Below are 19,094 nucleotides of genomic sequence, written 5' to 3' on the forward strand. Positions count from 1 at the left end.
CTCTCCGGCACTGGGGGCCACTGGCAACCGGCAAGCAGGGCTGGCTGGTGGTGCCCTCCCTCTGCCAGTGGCCGACAGTGAGTGACTCCGGGTCACCCTAACCCCAGCCTCAGAACCAGGGGGACGCTCGCCAGCTGGGAGCTCCAGGAGCCCTGCCACAGGCAGAGGCCAAACAATGGAAGCCCCAGGCCCCCCAGCACCGGCCCAAGCCCAAGAGGCTGCGGTCCAGCTGTGCTGCCTCAAGGACGTGGTGAGTCAGGGCCCATCTGGCTACACCTGCTGGGCCCTGAAACCAGGCCCCCATAGGTGCGGGCACTGAGGGAGCAAAGACACCCTCCAGCCACGGGATGAACTGTCGGCTGCAGAGGCGCCGGGGAAGACACCAGGCAGGCCTCCAGCCTCCAGACACCCAGAAGTACGCCTGTGAAACCCTGCGGGGGGTGCTATAAATCGTGGAGAACCTCGCCCAAAGCTCCTCCCTAAATCTGCTGACACCCAGAAATTAGCCAACCAATCAATAAATACATGCATACTGATCGTCTCCTGTATGTCCAACATTGTACAGGACACTGCCGAGAAGTCTAGCAAGGGACAGACACAGCTCAGCCCAGCACTGAACTCTACACTGCATCAGGCTATCACCTAACTTCACTCATGCGTCCTCCAAACGTTTACTGAATGCACTCCACGTGCCAGCTATGGAGAGTTAAAAGACTTAGCTTCTGTCCCGGATATAAGTTATGAGCAAGGTGCTCTGGGCATGACCAGTTTCGCCTCTGAATGTTCCGGAAGGCTTGGGAGCCTTCTGGGGGAATGAAATCTAAATGGAGTCTTGAAGGTGCTGAGTTTGCCTCTGAGGACGGGATTCATGGAAATTCACAGGCACTGAGGACTTCCAGTGTCAGGCAGATCACAACACCGGAGAAAACAGCCACAGACACCCGGTTCGCCAACCACCTGCACTCGCTCACGCGGTAGTTACGTCAGCACAGGTGCTGGCTAGGAGGCCAGCGGCAGCCAGTTGGCACAGGTGTGAGCTGAGGAACTCACCTCCTTCCTTCCTACCGGAAGTCCCGCTGACCCTACCCATAGTGAAACAGCAAGCTGGAGCTTAAATGGTGCCTTCCCCCGGCGTCCAGCACTGAGAAGCCAGCCCTGCAGACAAGGAGTCAGGCAGGGCAGGGAAGGAAAGGGCTTCCACCCGAGGGCTTCTCAGATCCCCGAAGCCACCGCCTGCACTGGCACGCCCCTCTTCCTCCTTGAGCAGGGCCCCTTTTTTCAGCCCAGCATCTGGTGCTGAGCCACCAGGCGGCGATGGGGCAGCAAGCCAGACAGCTCACCCTCGCCCACGTCTCAGCCCCACCTTCCCTCCTTCCCCAGTGAGTCACTGCGGCCGCAGTAGCTCCAGACACGCCAAGGGTCACGCCTAAAACCCGATCGACCAAGTGCTTCACGGGCCAGACCCCCGGGGGCCAGAGGGGCTGGGGCCGGTGAGAGGCAGGGGGCTTCCCTGCCAGCTGCTCGGCACAGAGCCCCAGGCCCAGAGTCCAGGGAAGCACAGCTGGGAGGCTCAGGAGGGATGTACCACATGCCTCAACCCCTGGGGCTAGCGAGGAGGCCATGGTGAGCAGAGAAAGGGCCACAGTCCGTGAGAAGAGGAGGCGCTGGACCCAAGGCTGCAGGTTGGCCCTGGCAGGGCATCCGCTGGCTTCCCGGCCAGGCAGGGCTGCCAACCACCACGCCTGCTCTGGCTCAGGCCTCACCTCCTGGCACAGCCGGGAAAGACTCCCCTCCTCTTTCATCTGACCTGGCCGGGCACGGGGGTGCAGATAGGAGATTCGAGGCCACGGTGGCAAGGGCCTATTTTCTGCACTTGGGTCCCAGCCCTCCATCTCGCCCACCCCTGGGGCCTGTACCGAGCCCAGATGGGCCTTCCTTCTCCTCCCGCACAAGTCAGGTGAAGCCAGCTACCCGGGGGGCTGGGGCTCCACCTTGCTGCTGCCCAAAGCAGGGTCTCTGGAGCTTTGGGGAATTCCACACATTCAGTCAAGTGGCATAAGCCCTCGGAGTGGAAGAAACCTTAGGCCACATGTGGCTATTTAAATGTAAGTTAATTTAACTTAAACATTTAGTCCATTGGTTATAGTAGCCACACTTCAAGAGCTCGACAGCCACGCAGGGCGACCACATTAGAAGCGCAAGTACAGGACATTTCTACCGCTGCAAAGTCCTGTGGGACAGCACCACCTGCTATTTACAGATGGGGATAGTGAGGTCCAGAGCCCTGAGAATGGCGGAGTGTTGGGGGCCTAGAACCCAGGACTGCTAGCTCCCTGCCCGCAGTCCACCCGACACTGGCTCACAGTAACCTTCGTGATGGGATGGGCTGGACTGGAGACCCTCTAAGACACGGGGCTGCCTGCAGGGCAAAAAAGGAGTGATTTGGTGAGGCCACTCCAGCTTCAAGGTAGAGAGGACACGCAACTGAGGCTGCAGGGACAGAGTGTAATTCAGGCCAGAAGCGGCTAGAGAAGAGCGAAGCTGCCCTGACAGTTCAAAACCACAAAGGAGGATGTGCAGAGCAGCAGGGCTCTGCCCATGCCACCTCTGCAGACTGGGGGCAACACCCAGGCAAATCCGGGACAAGGCCCAGGGAACAGACTCTTTGCCCCAGGAAGATGGTCTCCGCCAGGTGTTACCTTCAGAGGAACATGTTCTCCCACTGCTCCCAGGAAACAGAGCCCCTTCTGCCCAAGGTCCAGTATGAAAACAGCCAGGGAGGGGACCCAGCCTAACCGCTGCAGCAGCCAAAGACAACCTCGCAGCCAGCGTCAGCGTCAAGATGACAGGAACTGATACACACACACACCCGAGAGTCAGGCCCACGGGCCTCAAGGCCTCCACGCACCAACCCCGGAGTCAAGACACCCAGCAGAGGGACAGAAGTTTGTCCATATGCCCAGCACAGGCGGGACACAGGAGGTGACACTCCAAGGCAGAAGGAAGCACACCCACCCACGGTGGGGAGGACGCTGACAGCAATGAAACTTCCACCCAGCACACGAGCAAACCGAGCCACCACCGTACACACAGGCCAGGGGGAAGCAGTCCCCAAGCTCAGAACAATGAGGTGACTCACACCAGAGCCACAGACTCCCACCAGCGGGAAAGCTGTGAACACTTATAACCAGGACCAGGGGCTGAGACATTCGGAGAAAAGAGAGACACGCCCGGAGAGGCCGTCTACGCTCATGAACACTCCTCGGGCAGTAACGAGGCAGAGAAAGCTCCGCATTAAAAGAAAACGCCACCGCCAGCCCCACCCCGGCCCCGCCCCCGGCCCCGCCCCAGGGGGAGAGAAAGAGAACTTTGCAGAGCTCCTATGGTGCCCCAAGACACCAAGGGGTCCCCTTCCTTCCCCAAACAACCCTATGTGATTAAGAATTAATATCCTGATTTTAGAGTGCAGAAATAGGCCCCAAGGTAAAATGACTTGCCCGAGTATGAGACAGAGTTGAAATACAAGCCCGGGGTTCTCTGACTCCAAGGCCTCTCTACCCACGGACAGCGACAAAGGCACAAATAAACACACAAGAGAGGATGAGAAACCACAGAGAAAGATGCACAAGGGAGATACACGGGAGGGAGAGACCGAGAGACCTATACTGGAGGGGGGCAGAGTGAGAGCTGGAGAGGCACGTCCACAGGAAGGCGGAGAGGCCTCCACGCTCATCCAGAGGGAGCAGACGTGGTGGGAGGAGGATGTCTCGGAGGGACAGAAACACACAGAAAGAGAGGGGCTGAGATTCGGGTAGGGGCGCGGGTAGAGACCCCAGGAAGCAGTGATGCCCGTCAAGGTGCACCAGCACACGGGGAAGGGGGAGTGGCCATCAGCTTCTTGCCCACACACCAGCCTTGTCCTGGCCCAGCTTGGGGACAGCTAGCACAGAATGGGCAGGGTCCCAGGCACCCCAGAGCCCAGGATCCGAGGGCCCTTTTGGTTCTGAGTCATCAACGCTGTGTTCCCAGGAGCCAGAGATCCTGAGCCCCCCGGAACCCAGCTCACCTGCAGACTCTCTGGACCCCAGCCGGTGAAGACCAAGAGAATCATCCCCTTCTGGGCTTGGCAGGCACCAGACCCACTCTAGAGACGGGCACCCGCAGGGCAAGGCAAACATTTCCACTCACTGGGAAATCCCAGGTCCAGAGGAACAAGGAGGAATACAGGGGCGCCTCTCTTCCAGCGCCGAAGCCTCCAAAGGGACCTCCACATAGGCAGCCGCCAGACCCTGGTCTGGAAAACAACCTGCCCCATTCTAACTGGAGTAGCACCGCGTTCCATTCAGAGTCTACGCTGGAACCAAAAACTCTGAGGTCAGCTGATTCTGGACGGCACACCCCCAGGGGGCACTTTCAACTTGAATGGGGTATGTGTGTTGGGGAGGGCGAATCATCAGGGAGAATTTGACGAACATGTTGCAAGACACAGGCAACATGGGCACTGGAGAAACAATCAAAGAAAGACACACAGGGAAGCACACACAACCCGGGCACGCAGACACACTCCTCAGTCCCCCCTCCTCACAGCCCAGAGCAGGCCCACAGCCCCTGCCTCCCCCAGCTCGCCACAGACACCTGCCTGCGCGGCCCCAGGCCCTGCGCATCATGGAGGGAGCCTCTGCCTGTTAACCTGGTGCCCAGATTCCGTGCCTCCCTCTAGCGCGTGCGCCCGCCTAGCTCCTCCCTGGCTACCGGGGCTGCTGGTCCCGCCCACACTTCCCACTTGGAGCAAGTTTTTCCAGCCTCATCACTCCAGCCCTCTCCTCCACGTCAGCCCCTTCGCCTGGCCCCTCACCATCACACTAGAGTTTCCTGCCCCTCGACTTCCAGAGCAGCCCCCCACCCCCACTCCAGCCAGCCAGCCGCTTTCAGGGCTCCACCCAGCCACCTTTCTCCATCTCTGTCCCCTGGCCCCTCCCACTCCCGCAGCCCCAGCGCTCCAAGTTCAAGCTTCCAACAGGGAGAGAGATTCCTTCTTCCTCCCCTGACCAAGACGGACTCCCCTCTCCTTCTGGCAGGGACTGGGGACAGCTTCCATTCTCCAGCGGGCAGTCCCCACACCTGGCCACCTCGCCAGGGAAGAGTGGGCCTTGACCCTGGACGGCTGGGATTAAGACAGCAGCTGGGGGATGGGGGGGTCCTCCTGACTGGGGCAAGGGGTGAAGAAGAGCTCGCTGTCTCACCGGGTCTCGCCCCGGGGGTAGATTACAGTTTGGGAGCTGCCCGCGGACAAGACCAAGGCGGATCTCTCCGCCCAGAGGTCGGGTCACGCTAGTGCAGGGGCTCGGGGCCAGGCCACTCGGCTCAGCTGCCAAAGAGCCACCCCCCCCAGCCCGGCCAGGACGCAAAACCAGGCGCTTCCCCTTCCCTAGAACCTCCGCTCCAGCCCCCGGGGACCGGGCAGGATGCCCCTCCCTGACCGGCCCTGTGCGGCGCCTCGCTCAGCCTGGATCAGCGCAGCCTCACTCCCACGGCTGTGCTCACCCTCCCTGGGGCCTCTGGACACAAACTCCAGGGCCTGGAACCTGTCCAGGATGGAGAAACTTACTTGAGCCCTTACCTACAGCCCCTGAAGCCCCCATGAAACCTCCACCACTGGGACAGAGTCCCACTGTTGTCCCCTGCTCTATAAACCCCAGACGCAAGCAGAGGTGACACATCCAGGACCAGTGAGCACAGCCAGAGACACCCTCTCACAGGTAATAACACATATCTCTCTGCTGTGACACAGCGGTCACAGGGACTCAAGGCCACAGTGAAACAGGGACCCCGGACCCAAGACCTCCAGTACAACAGCCCAGCGGGCCCCCAGATGTGGACTGAGGCCAGCCGGGAGGAAGAGGGGCTCAATCAAAACACACGTTTCTGCTGAGCCCGCTGTGCCCCCTCCCCCCAGCGTGGTCCTCACCACTCCTCGGGCTCGCCCAGGCCTGGAGGAAACCGCTTGTTCTCAGGAAGGCCTGGGAGCCCAGCGGGATGGTCGCAGCCCAGGGAAATGGCAGCTCCCTAGGAGCCTGGATAAAGCCCATGGGGGTCAGAGGGAGAACAGAAGGCCCCAGACACCCACCAGCTGAAACGTCCCATTCTCACCGCTCTCCAGGGGCCACCTCGTTTCCTCGTGTGCACACGTACCTGATCAGCCCAGCTCCAGGGAGAGAAGCTTGGGGCTTCCAGGTGTGGTGGGGAGGACAGAGCCGGCATGGGAGGGTTCCCAGCAGGAGTCAGACTAGCTCTCCCAGTCTGCCTCTCTGTCCGTCCCCCAGTGGTTCCCAGGTTCTGAGGAAGGTGACAGCCACACCCCAGAGCCCCACACACTCCTCCACTCCCACAGCTTTGCCCCAACCCCTCAAACAAGCTCCTCAGGCTCTGGGTGGCGTGCTCTGCCAGGGCCAGCCAGCCAATTCCAAGTGAGCCTAAGAATCCAGCCCAGCAGTGCCCGGGCACCTCCACCCACGGCCTTCCTGGGACTAGGGTGACCCTGGGGACCCCCAGCCCATACCCTGCCCTTGGCTGATCCTGGCTTTCTCCTTCCACAAGTCCCCCATGGTTTACTCTATTGGGTCCCACTTTGAGCCCTGGACCTGTAGACGCATGCCCTTCAACCAAGTCTGGCTGGTACAAGTTCTCAGCTCTGTGAGGTTAGCTCTGCAAGAAGTTGCCCAAACCAGGACCCCTGACTCACTGCTGTGGGCCCACAGCTGCAGCTCTAAGCCCCAATGACTTCTGTGGCTCCCTCTGTGTCCTGGTTCTCTGAACAACGTCCCTGCATATAACCTTTAAAGACAGGGCTTTGAAGAGGGGCTCAGACACCCTCCAATCTGCATTGCCAATACTCCAGACCCTTTGACTTCTGCTAGCCCAGCTCTCATGGTCCCAGGTCCTCTCCCTGCTACCTCATCCCACAGTTCCCAGCTCAGAGCAAGGAGGTACCCCCTCAGCCTGGGGCTCCCTTCTACTCCCCACTCTGCACACACACCAACCAAGTGCTGGCCCAACCCATCACCCCTGGGTGCCAAGGTGAAGGCAGCTGCCCCACTCAGCCTCGGAAAGGAAGTGAGAGCCACACCCTGCCCCACAGATTTCCCTCATGGGGGGCAGGGGAAGAGGGGCGGAATGAAAGCAGAATCTACTCCCTGAATTTAGACCCATTACAGGCGAGGAGGCCCTAAAATGCCTTCCAAGGCATCTTCAGTCTCTCCCTCCTTTCCCCGAAATCCCTCACCGTCACCTGTCACCGCAACCCTCCAATGCGTCACTGTGTCCCACAGAATCAACCCAATCCCTATCGTGTGCTAGGCTGTGCACAGGGCATGCGACCCCTGCAGTCAGAGGCTGGATTCTAATAAACTGTTTCCAAACCAATTATTGGCAGCCCAGCACTGTGCTGGGGACCCAGAGGTAAATATCTGGGTCCCTTTTCCTCCCGAAAGTCCAGGTCATTCTCTAAGGACCTCACTGCCATGGGAAGATCCCACTTTGCCTTTCCACAAATCCACTCCACAGAGCAGGGCACCCAGCGGCAGGCTCCCTGGGGGCACCTCACCTCCTCCTCGGTGGCAGCCACGCCCTGTGAAAGGCACACACACGAGGCACACAATTCTCCGTGGCCACAACGTGCAGAGGCGCCAGAGCTGCCCCCACGTGGTGCTGGGGCCCAGCTAGTGCCGTGAGATGCCCCATCTGCCCATTCGGCTCCCCTCCCACGCATGGGGCACAGTCAGCCCTGCTCAGACCCCACGTGTCCCTCGTGGCCAGAGACGCCAAAGGGCTGCGCCCCCGCCTCCCAAGGCCCTGGCACTGCAGGGGGCGCCGAGCCCGCCAGCGGAGGGCCGGCCCTCGCACACTGCACACCCTCTCCCTGCATGGGAAAGCCTTACATAACACAGTTCTCTGAACACACCCTAAGCCCAGTGCCTTTCCAACTCCACGACAGGACCTCGCCCCCCAGCCGCCTCTCCAGGAGCGCGTCTCTGGAGAGGAGGGCTCCAGCCAGGGAGGGCAGCTGAGCCCTCCTCCCACGCCAGCCGGGCTCCTGCCCCCGCCTCCCTAACCAGCCCCTTCGCCGCCCTCCCCTTTGCCCCTCACCACTCCTCCCCGAGTTCTGGTTTGAATTAGTCACCGGCTCCAACCACCACATTCCTCAGGCTGCTGGCGCCGAGCCAGGCGCTGGGGCGGGGGCCGTCCCACCCGGCCGGGTTTGGGAGTGGGGTTGGGGAGAGAGCGCCGCTTCGGAAGGGGAAGGGGCGGTCCCGAGGGCTATGCCGCGGCACAGCCCCCCTCCCCGCCCACCCCAGCGCAGGCATCTCTCCAATTATGTCCCCCACCCCCACTCCCACCCGTCCCGCTGCCGGGCGAGCTGCAAACTCCTGGGCTCAGCGACCCCAGCGGAAGAAGGGAGTTTTCTGGAGCTGGGAACACAGAGGGGCAAGACTAGGGCGGGGCAGCTGGAGGGAGGCTGAGGGGCCGCTCGGAGCAAGAAAAGGAGAGGCTGGTGGTGCAGAACTGGGTGGGGCCGGGAGGACCCGGGACGCGAAGTCAGGGGCGGAGGTGTGGGGCGCGGGGAGGGACGGCGGAGGGGGTGCGCGGCGCGGGGCCGCTGGGGCGCCGGGCGGGGCCGAGGGGCCGCGCCGCGATCTCGGAAACTTCTCCAGTAAACATGGAATAGGAACGAAGCAGCGCGCTCAGCCACCGCCCCACGGAGAAGGAGGGGGTGGGACAGGGGCCACCAGGCCAAGAACGGGCGCCCGGCCGTGCAGCAGGGACCACAGCCAGCCCTCGAGAGAAAGACAGACTGGAGCAAACCGCGTCTCGGAGCGATTTTCCAACTTTGCCCAACTTGCGCCCCTACCAGCGCCCCAACTCCGGAGGCAGAGCTCGGCTCCCAGGACGCGACGCGTCGCCTCCCCGTGCGGCCCGGGGCTGCCCACCTTGCGCCGAACTGAATCTTCCCAGTGACACCCGCCCAAGGCGCCTCGCCCAAGCCCTGCCACCCACCTCCCCTCGCGCGTTCCCGGAGTCCCGTTCCCCGATTGCGCCGAGGTGCGCCCGGCGCCCCTACCTGCGCGCTCAGCCCCAGGGCACAGCCATAGCCAGCGCAGGGCCCGAGGTCGCGGTGCTGCGGCTGCTGCGGGCGGCGAGCCCCGGTCGGGGCGGGTCCGGCAGGGCGGGCGGTGCAGTCCCCGCGGCGGAGCTGCTCCGAGTGGCCCGGCCCCCGTGCGCGGAGGCGGCTCTTGTAACTCCGGCTGGGGCGGGCGGGCGGGTCTGCCCTGAGCGGTGGGGAGAGGGCGGGGCCGGGCGAGGCCGAAGCGGGGCTGGGACTGGTGAGCGGGGCCAACCCTGAAGGCACCAGGGAACGCGCTGTTGGGAGGGCACTGGGGGCCGCGGGGACCCGGGGACGCCGCACGTCCGAGGTGCTGCCTTCCCCTCCCCCCATCCACTGCCCCCCGTCCTGGCCCGGGCCTGGATCTACCCCCAAAGGATGCGCTATGTGGCTTCTTCGGCAAGAAACTCCTCGAAGCTCCCTGAGGTTCATCCTCACAGCTGGAACTGCGAATCAGCCCATTTTTCAGGAAGGACCAAGGGGTTCAGGCTGCGGCTGGGGGACTTGGGTGATTCAGCCGCGACCGCCAGCCTGACGCGGACCTTTGAGTTTTCTCTCAACACGGGCAGCTACCCTTCAAATCCTCGGCCCCAGGCTCCTCACTCGGTTCCCAGGCTCCACGCAGCCGCGCGCATTTCTCACCTTCCCTCTTTCTGGGGGCCCTCCCCCCACAGAACCAGCCTGGAGACGCTCGCCCCACCTGCTGGAGTCAGGGTCACCAGTGCCCCCCGTGCCACCGTGCTGCTCCGGCCGCTGCAGCGACACCGGAGTCAGGCCTGCACCGCTTGGAGGAGCAGAGCCCGCTGTCTACCTCCCTGACCCCCGCTTTTCTCTTCCTACCTATTTCTTCTCCGACCCCCTCCCTCCACCACCCCACTGGCCGGACGCAGAGTTTCCAAATTTAAGCCATTTCCCACAGGCACTTCTAACTACACGGAGATTTTATTAAACGCTTAATGACGGGGTGCAGGGGCCTTCTGGCTACACCCTCATTCGCTTCTACCCTGTGAGTTCTCTTATCCTCCTTCCTGGATGGCCACCCACTACCCACGCGAAGCCAGTTTTCCTTCCTTCTGGAATGCTGCGTGCAGAAGGGAGACCCCAGGCTGGGGACCTGAGAAGACCTGGCCCCGGCAGGGAGCGCCCTCCTCGCTGTATGATCATGAGTGGGCTGGGGCTGAGACCAGCGGCCCTGTCCTCTGAAATGGCAAGCATGTTTACAGGCTAAAAATACCCAGCAGCCAACTCTGCTGCCAGCCCTGGGGGCTGTGTCCCAGGTCCAGTTACCAGCACAGGGTACAGGCATGGGGGAGGGAAGAGATAGCCAAAGGAGCCACAGACAGGCAGACACTCAGATAATGAACACAGAAAGGTGGAGACACATGTGTAGACATTCAGACAAGCATAGACATGCAGAGACACATAGTCAAAGCACAGACTTGGGCACCAGCATTCTCTCATTCCTCTCTCTCTCTCTCTCTCTCTCTCTCTCTCTCTCTCTCTCTCACACACACACACACACACACACACACACACACACACACACACACAGTGACTCAAACCCGCAGCAGAGTCGGTTCCACCACCCATATCACAAACACACAATCAGAAACGCAGACTTTCTGAAGAATCACCTCCACCTCCATTGTGGTCTGCACCCCTTTCCCAGCACCTACTTTATTTAAAGAAAAAATCTAAACTTTTCAACTTTGGGATGCTTTAAAAAATAAAAATAGAGACCAAGAGCTAATTATTTCCTATACCAATGGCTTTTTAAAATTTATCTCATTTTAAATAACATTTACTCAGTTTTTAAATATGAACCAAGAATACAGACAAAGTGGCCTGTGATCCTACAAGTCAGATAATCCTTGTTGCTGTTTCTGAAACAAAATCAATACCTCCATAGGGTGAAGAATGTCAGTACAGAAAAGTAGAACAATGAAAAGTAGACATCTCGGGCTTCCCTGGTGGCGCAGTGGTTGAGAGTCCGCCTGCCGATGCAGGGGAAACGGGTTCGTGCCCCGGTCCGGGAAGATCCCACATGCCGCGGAGCGGCTGGGCCCGTGAGCCATGGCCGCTGAGCCTGCGCGTCCGGAGCCTGTGCTCCGCAACGGGAGAGGCCACAACAGTGAGAGACCTGCGTACCGCAAAAAAAAAAAAAAAAAAAAAAAAGTAGACATCTCCCCCCCGACCCAGTCCCTCTCCCCAGAAGTAATCACTGTTAACAGTTTACCGAAGGATTTTAACTTTACAAAATGAATCATTTGGCTCCTTGAAAGTACAAGGGTTTCCAGTGCATATTAAGACGGGAGCTGATTTGCAGGTAGGTTTTTCAGAAAGATAGCTCTGGAAAGATGGCCATGGGATTTTGGAGGGAGGTGGCTGGAGCAGGAAAGGAAGAGTGGGGAACGGTGTGGATATTGTCCCCTCACCTCAGCTTGGGCGCCATCAGCCCCCCAGGAGTGAAAGAGCAGAGGCTAGTGTCCTGGGCTCAGAGCCAACTTATCTGCTCCATTGTTTGTCCCGGCCACCCTCTTGGTCAACAGAGAAAAAGGCGGAGAGGATGGTCGGGGAGCAGCCGCAGAGCAGGGATTACTGTCCAGGTACTTCATTCAGCGGTAGGAGGGTCAGGATACCTGCTGGGAGGTGGTCCTGGGGACTGGCTCCTGCCGCATTCTAGGCTAGGAGGGTAGATAAGCGGTAACCTAGACCCTGCCCTCTAAAAAGCCATGATCGTGCCTGCCAGACCAAAGCTGGGGTTTCCTAGGTCAGCCTCCTCAGCCCAGGCGAAGGGAGTATCTTCAACAGGTGGCAATGGTGCAACTGGAGACACACACTTTTAGAAATTTCTGCCGACCCTGTTCCTTCCGCCCACTGCTGTAGCCCCCAGCTTTCCCTCCCCGAAGCTACCTCAGTGGGGATTGTGCCCGACGCTGCTGCAGGCACTTGACGTGTCAGCTCGTTTAATCCTCACATGCAGGAAGGAAAGGGTCTCAGAGAGGGGCAGTGATTTGCCTAAAATCACACAACCCTCAGAAACAGGAGTCAAAGCTCCCGCCAGCGTCTAAGCTCCACGAGGGCAGGAATTCTTCGTTCTGAGCTGTATACGCCACGCCTAGAGCAGTAGTTGGCACCAAGCAATCACTCCAGAACACTTGGTTAAATGTGTGAATGAGTGGATGAACTACAGGTATAAATGGCCCCAAAGCCCTTGTTCTTTATACAACAGCATCCTGTACCCCATGATTCCCATGAGGGGAAGTCAGCTTCCCCTTGCTCTCAGCCTCAGGGAGCACTTCCCCCACGTGTAGGTCTTTCATGCAGCTGCACAAACATTCACTGTGTCCAGCACTGGGTCAGGGGCCGCTGGGGGTGGTGGTGCTGGTGGTGCTTGTGCAGGAAATGGAGTACTTGGCAAGATGGAATCCCTGCCCTCAAGGCGCTCAGTCCAGAAGGATCTATCCTCTGATGCCACCTTACCTTGTACTCTGAGTCCTATGCTTTGGAAAAACTGGACATTATCTTTTCTTACATATCTTTTACACCCCTACCTTACTTCCCCCCACACAGACACACTATTTTTTAGTTATGAGTCCCCTCAGTTGGCTCCAACATCGCAAAGAAAACCTTTGCTTCAGACTTTCCTGTCAAAATAAGGGCTACCCAGGGATCTGAGAGGACGTGAGCCCTCCCCTGCCACTACACCATCCTTCAGAAGCATCCCACACCAGTCCTCCAGACTCACTGGAAAAGCTAGGTAAGCTCTAGGACTCCTCATCACTGGGATACCCTAGCTTCCCCAGAAGTGTCACGCCCTCCCTGGGGGTTCCCTGATATGTATGTAGTATGTGTGTGATGAACCCTGGGCTCCTTTGTTGCCAGGCAACGTGCCTCTGTTTTGTTCTTATTATGCCTGTTTCCATAGCAACCACAAAGGGGAGCTCCGTGGGCAGGCCCTATGCCAGGGGATTCCCCTTCCCCTCCCTTCTCTCCACAGTCCCCTTCTCTGAAATCAGTGAGTTACGAGGAAGAAAAGAAGCCAACTGCTCAAAGAGTCATCATGGCTTTTAAACTCTGATCCCAGAAAGGAAGCGAAGTGTGCAGTCTGCTTGCAGTCTCTTTGAAAGCAGACTTTTTCCCCAGATGAGGGCCCTTTGGCATGTCAGCCTTAGAAGCACAGAAATTACTGTTACCCCTTCTTCGAGCCATCTGGGATCTCCCAGACCCCACCTCTACCCCATACCCACACCAGCCCAGAGATGAGCATCCCTGCCAAGCACCAGGTCCTTCTCCATTCACTGTCATTGATTCTAATCTATCATCTTCCCTAGTGGAACAGCAAAATTATTGGGCGATTCTGGGACCCAAACATTATTTTCTAAGCAATTCTCAAACCCCAAACTCCTAACCCAAACCCAAAATAGGAAGCCAAGTCAAACCATCCTTCTCCAGCTCAATTCAAATCCCAGCCTGTGTTAAACCTCAGGCTTCAAATAAGGAGTTCCTGAATTACGCAGATCAGACAGCTAGGATACCGGAAACTCTCCCATTACACTCAGTCCTAACTGAAATCTTCAGGCCCAAGCAGAACCCAAGTGAAAGCTGATTAGAGAACGAGAGATGAGACACAGGGCCCTGAGTAGAGACTCTGGGATGTAAGAAGGCAAAGAAAGGCTGTCTAGGCAAGAGACGGGGAACAGATGTGAGCAGGGAGAGTGGGGCAGGCGGCCACATCAAGACAGCTGGATCCCCAGCGGCAGAGAGAGATGGCCGAGAGGCACCTGAGCTGTGGGTGCCGGGATGCTGGGGGAGCAGAAAGATAATGGGAAATGGAGACCCAAGATTAAGGAAAAGAAGTGGCAAAACAGGACTGAATGAGGCTGTACAGGGAGGGAGGGAGAGAGAGAAAAAAAGAGCCCAGAGCTGAGCCAGGGACTGGGCGGATGGACTTGTAAACAGGAGCCGAGGGAGGGAGCTGGAATGGACAGAGCAGCCAACGCCCCAGGCAGCTCCCCTCCGCAGCAGGGAGCGGGCAGCAGGGAGGGAGGGGCTGGGAGAGGGGAACACCAGCCTCCTCTCTCCTTTTTTGGGATCTGCCTTTCTGCCGTCCTTTCCAAATTCCTCTGCTTTTCCCTCAGTTCCCCAGGGAAGGGAAGACCAGCCCAGGGTTTCTCTCCCTCCTGTGCCCATACTTCTCAAGTCTAGTTTAAGGAGAAGCAGGCTGAGCAGGGAAGGAAGGGCCTAGGCTGCCCAGAGCCTGAGTCACCACATAGTTGAGGTTCCTGTCACTCGAAGTCCCGCCTCTGCTACACCCTGTGCCCTCTGCCCGCCCCGGGACTTGGATTGCTGGGCCTGCCCCTGCCCCAGGACCTGCTCCACTTCCATAATCCTTTCCCGGGTCAGGGCTGCCTACTCGGGCTGCTGGCAGCCTTAGATACAACCCTCTCCTCGCTTCCAAAACTACTGTACTTTGTCCACAGCTTTTTTTTTTTTTAATTTTTTAAATTGTATTTACTTTTTGGCTGCATTGGGTCTTCGTTGTTGCCCGCCGGCTTTCTATAGTTGCGGCGAGCGGGAGCTACTCTGGTGCGGTGTGTGGGCTTCTCTTGTTGTGGAACATGGGCTCTAGGAGCACAGGCTTCAGTAGTTGTGGCGCACGGGCTCAGTAGTTGTGGCTCATGGGCTCTAGAGCGCAGGCTCAGGAGTTGTGGCGCACGAGCTTAGTCGCTTGTGACATGTGGGATCTTCCCAGACCAGGGATCGAACCCGTGTCCCCTGCACTGGCAGGCAGATTCTTAACCACTGCGCCACCAGGGAAGCCCCTGTCCATAGCTTTTGAGGGACGCGTCCTCCTGCTCTTCTTAGGAGCAAAAGTGACTCGGTGAGCGGCTGCAAAAACTGTGGAAAGAGAAGCATGCACCCTTGATGAGTCACTTCCCCTCTCTGGGCTCTAGTTTTCTCTTGGGTAAAAGAAAGGGACTACTTGCTGTGGTCTCCCCGAGGTACATTCTGTAAGACTGAGTCAAAGAGATGGAAAGTTGCTATTGAAGACAGCGGGATAAAAGGGGCGTGTTTGCTAACCCCTGTCCTAACAGTAGGAGTGGATGGGGTACGGACACAGGAACCGCCACTATAGGACAGCCAACACTCTAGGCAACTCGGTGACTCAGGTCCTGAATACAGGCCAATGGGCAGGAAAGCACCCCGTGGCTCTCCTGTGAATCAGGGGAAATGCAGATCTCCCTGGAGAATGACTGGCCAGGGTCCCGCTATAACCAACTCTCCCTTACACCTAGAAAGCTTCCGATCCCAGTGTGGGCCCCACGTCTTTCGATGAGCACCCTAACCTCCCTGGTCTAGCTTCCACTCCTCCTGCCTGGCCTTGGCAACCCCTCTGCCCTCAACTCCGTAGCCCTCCCTACCCTCCAATGGCTCCCCTGCCCTGCCGTGTCCCCTCGTTTACCCCTTGGCTCTGCCCATCCTCACTATCCACCCCCATCCAGGCAGAGCCAGCCAAACGATTGCAAAAGGGCTGAGCCAGCGGGAGAGGCCCTCACATGACAGCTGTTCCTGCTGCGGAGGGGAGGGGGCAGCTGGAAGTAGAGGGAGGCACATTCCGTGGGAGATCTGATCAGAAATAGCCCCAAACCCTTAATGACCATCCAGCTCCCGCTCAGCGCAAGGCCTGCCCATCGTGTAAAACAAAGTAAGGTCAACAGGCTCCCCTTGGAATCCTGAGGAAATCAGCAAAACAAAAGGGGGCGGCCACAGGAGGGGAGAGGGCTACAAGAATGAAAAAAATCCAGGAACACGTAGAGATCCAGGGTCACCAAGGATACCTTTGCCACTGAACCAGCCCCACCTGCCCAAGGTATTCTCTCTCTTACAAGAGATTCAAATGAATACAGACCTACTCCCCAGCAACCGCCATTACCCCCACTCCACCCACCCCTTGCAGTGCTGAGGCACTGGGACACCCCAGTCATTCCACTGGAGTAAAACAACAGCCTTCTCTGGGAGCCATGCCAGCCTGATTAGAGCAAACAGACAAGAGCAGGTGGCACAGTTTCTCTTAACCTTTCTGGAGCACCAATATTTTAGCTCCATAGCATTAGGGGAAGAATAAATAAGGTGGGTGCCCCAGAATTACATTCAAACATACAGAGAGGGGACTTCCCTGCTGGTACAGTGGTTAAGAATCCGCCTGCCAATGCAGGGGACACGGGTTCCAGCCCTGGTCCGGGAAGATCCCACATGCTGCGGAGCAACGAAGCCCGTGCGCCACAACTCCTGAGCCTGCGCTCTAGAGCCCACGAGCCACAACTACTGAGCCCATTCGCCACAGCTACTGAAGCCCACGCACCTAGAGCCCGTGCTTCGCAACAAGAGAAGCCACTGCAATGAGAGGCACGCGCACCGCAACAAAGAGTAGCCCCCCTTGCCGCAACTAGAGTAAGCCTGCGCACAGCAGCGAAGACCCAATGCAGCCAAAAATAAATAAATTTATTTTAAAAACCTAAAAACCAAAAAACATAGAGGACCAAAGCAAGTTGGGGAAGTTACAGTGTCCTGTAGGTACCACTGATGGGGTGAGCCGGGTAAGCCACAGTCACCCAGGAACACCCACCTGATGTGTGGAGGGAAAGTTCGGGTTCTGAGGACATGCCATGAAAGGTTGCCATGAAAATCACGGTATTAATTTCAGAAATGACTGGGTGGAGTCTTCAAAGCGCTTCACTCCTCTCCCTTCAACATTCTAGACCCTTCCCCCACCCTTCAAAAGGGGAAGTGGCACATTTGGGGCATGTGGGCGGCTGGTGGGATGGATGGGACTGACCCAGTGTGAGCAGCAGATGTCCAGCTCCAACCAGGACGTGAAGAAAAGACAACCTAGGTGTTTCTTGGAAGAACTTTAAAGGCTTTTGACTTTTTAATAAGTGACTTAAGCAGAAACGCCAACAAAGCTAAAATAAACAGCCGCTTATAACTAGTTTATAACTGGTTTATCTACGAGCTAAACCAAGTCTCAGCCTCCCATTCACACTCCAGCCACTGTAGATTGTATCTGCAGTCAAACGCACGTCTGAGCCCCGGCCCCCTCTCCAGTTTCTCACCCTCCCTTTCTGGAGGCTCTGAGATTTTGCTCCGTAAGTGGGTGAAATAGCCTCCTCCTCCCCCCATCCTATCCCATTTCTCCAAGATCCTGCCCTGTCCTCAGCTCTCCACCCACTCGCAGCAGCCCCTTCCCTTTCCGCCCCGCGACCCCAGCCCCTGCCGGCCCGAGCAGCACCGTGGGCGCGGGGACGCCAGCTGCACGGTGAGCCTCGCCGGCACGTCTGGAAAACGACCCCACCACGGGAGACGTCCCCACGGCGCAGGCTCACTGGCTGTGGCTAGCGAGCCGGGCGGGGCCGAGAGCGCCCCCACCCCGCCCTGGGAGGAGCGGGGGGCGGGGCTCTAGCGCAGCACGGAGGGCGGGGCGGGCACCCGGTGGGATCCTGGAGAGATCCCTGAGTCCTCAGGCGGTGCGGTGGTGACTCAGGGCTCCCCGGGGCAGGGCGGGGACCGACCTAACTACAGCTGTACTCCCCCTTTCCCCGCCCCACATCTGCCCTAGAATCTCCTGATATTAATCTCTTTCCTGCCCACCCCGGCAGGGTAGAGGCCCCCCCACCCTTTGGAGGCCAACAGCAAACCTTCCTGAGGCCACACAACCCCCTCTCCTCTGGGCCTCCCACCCCACCTCCTGCTTGTGGGTCCTGGCCCTGCCCCAAGCGCAGGCCTGGCCTCAACCAACCTGGCCACACTCCTCGGCACCAACCGCCAGAGCTACAGGCACAAGAAGAAGGACGTGTGGATGAGTCACTCTTCCTGCAGTCTGAGGGAGGCTAGGAGGCGGTCCAGCCCCCCCCCCCACAGGCCAGAACCGCCCCCCATGCACGTGGGCTGCCAGGCCCGCCGCTGCCCAAGCCGCCCCCTTTTCCCCAGGCCTCTCGGGCCTAACCCTGCAAACCTACTTGCACAGCTCAATCTCTCCTGCCTCCATCTTCAGGTCCTGGGAAGATTAAGGATACCAGGAAGGTCGTGAAAATTACACAAGCCAAGGAGCAGAGGGTGTGGAGGGAAATGGAACCCGGAAGGGGAGTCTGACTGGTTCTGTGAGGCGCAGGCAACCAGCTCAGGGCACACCCTGGCCAGCACCTAGCACTTCTAGCTCCTATCCTCCAGGAGCCCAGAATGCTCAGAAGCAAGACAGGTGGCAAGTCTGGAACCAACTCACAACTACCAAGGTGCAAATTCTGAGCAAGAATCAACCCATCCTCACCCAACTGGATCCCAAACCACCACTCTCCCCTGCCCATTTGTTCACAGAACCCCAACTGCAGTTTAGGTACCAGCGAGATTACAGCCCTACTCCCTCAAAAGCTAGCAGCCCCCACCTGTACCGGGAAAGATTACCTTCTTCCCCTCCCAAGCCAAGACCCCCTGCCCTTGCTTGGACTTAAGGGATGGGAAAAAATAACCACTCAGAAAACCACAACCTGGAGACCAAAGCCTCAAAATGTGAATCAAACCAGGTTTCCGACTTCACCTGAGCTGTTAAATTTACAGAGAGATCCTTAATGCTCTTCAGAAGACACAGAAAAGACAATCAGAGTAGGGGCAAGTTATCCCTGAAAAGGGTATAACAAAAAATTAAGCTCAAAGGAGAACAAATAGCAACCACTGGTCTGAGCAGGGTTGTTAAAAGACGTTTATGACTGCTCTACGTTGCAGGAAGCGCTAGGGCGTTTTTAGGGTACAGGCTCCAGGGACACCCACTGGGTTCAAAATCCTGTCTCCACCACCTAAGATGTGTGATCACAGGCAAGTTGCTTAAATCTCTGAACCCCACTTCCTTGTTAGAAAGTAGGGATACCCCAGAGATGAT

General features: G+C 58.3%; 1 protein-coding gene across 5 annotated transcripts in view; it reads right to left on the minus strand.

The window, feature by feature from the left end:
• AHNAK (AHNAK nucleoprotein) overlaps positions 1–18,763 on the minus strand; it is a 92,946-nt gene extending 74,183 nt beyond the window's left edge. Inside the window, exon 1 of one of the 5 annotated variants that reach the window (XM_060019031.1) lies at positions 9,119–9,280. The gene's annotated coding sequence lies outside the window, so the exon portion shown is untranslated. Of the gene's footprint in view, positions 1–6,192; positions 6,323–9,118; positions 9,286–18,180 lie in introns of those variants that run through there. The other 4 variants (XM_060019032.1, XM_060019029.1, XM_060019028.1 and 1 more) reach the window with 4 other exon arrangements.
• Positions 18,764–19,094: the final 331 nt, after the last annotated feature.

Source organism: Delphinus delphis, chromosome 8 (genome assembly GCF_949987515.2).
Source record: "Delphinus delphis chromosome 8, mDelDel1.2, whole genome shotgun sequence".
Classification (NCBI taxonomy): Eukaryota; Metazoa; Chordata; class Mammalia; order Artiodactyla; family Delphinidae; genus Delphinus; species Delphinus delphis.